The following is an 892-nucleotide window of genomic DNA, read 5'->3' as shown; positions in this document are numbered from 1 at the left end:
AGTACTAAAGATGTACCTTCATAGTACTAAATATGTACCCTCATACCGTGCCTTGTCCAAGAGTTTGCGGAGATGACTACTTTGCTTCAAAGAAAGAGAGTCATGGAAGATATGGTTGTGTTAGATGAGAAATACGCGGTTGGTTTGCAATGTTTCCCGTGCGAAGAGTGTGTCAAACAGGCCCATTCGGCAACTGAATTTGTATATTTGACATATGGTGGTGGTACCGAAGATGTGTCGTGTGCACCACCGTGGGAATCCAAAGACACTAGATGAGGATGAACAGGTTTATTGCGTAGCAAATGCGGTGAGAAAGCGTACAAATTGAAACTTGCTCGTGCTAAACACAGAGAACAATGTGCTAAGTGGAGAAATTCATTTGTACCTGTCATTGGTGAATTTTCATTCGATTTAGGAGTGGAGAAAGACTTTCCGAGAGTGAGGCAAGGTTAGCCGCAACTAAAGGGATTAAACGGGATCGCCGTGTCTTTGGTGAATCTTCTTGACTACCAAAAGGGTTCATTTCATGGCAAGTCCTTCTTATATACCTCTATCCAGCAACAAGCAACAGTCATCTCGTTTTGATCCGTTGTTTTCTGCTATCCAAGATGACACCAATGTGTTAACACCTCTTACTGCGGTGCACCTTCAAGTGGTGATTATATTTTCGGTGGACCGGGGCACTAACAATCGTCATTGCAGGTAATCTAAAATGTATCTTTGCCTAAATTACCATTTTGTGTATGTCATTTCGAGTGTTTCACACCGACAAGTAATTTGTTATATTTTTTGCTCTAGTGAGCACTTATATTCGTACAAGACTTATTTTGCAACGCGAATGCATTTGTGGTCATTAAAGCCGTCTGAACATGTTTCGAGTGTTGTAATTGAT

The sequence above is a fragment of the Silene latifolia genome, chromosome Y (assembly GCF_048544455.1).
Source record: "Silene latifolia isolate original U9 population chromosome Y, ASM4854445v1, whole genome shotgun sequence".
In the NCBI taxonomy this organism is placed as follows: Eukaryota; Viridiplantae; Streptophyta; class Magnoliopsida; order Caryophyllales; family Caryophyllaceae; genus Silene; species Silene latifolia.
Note: the sequence above shows the minus strand (reverse complement) of the source record.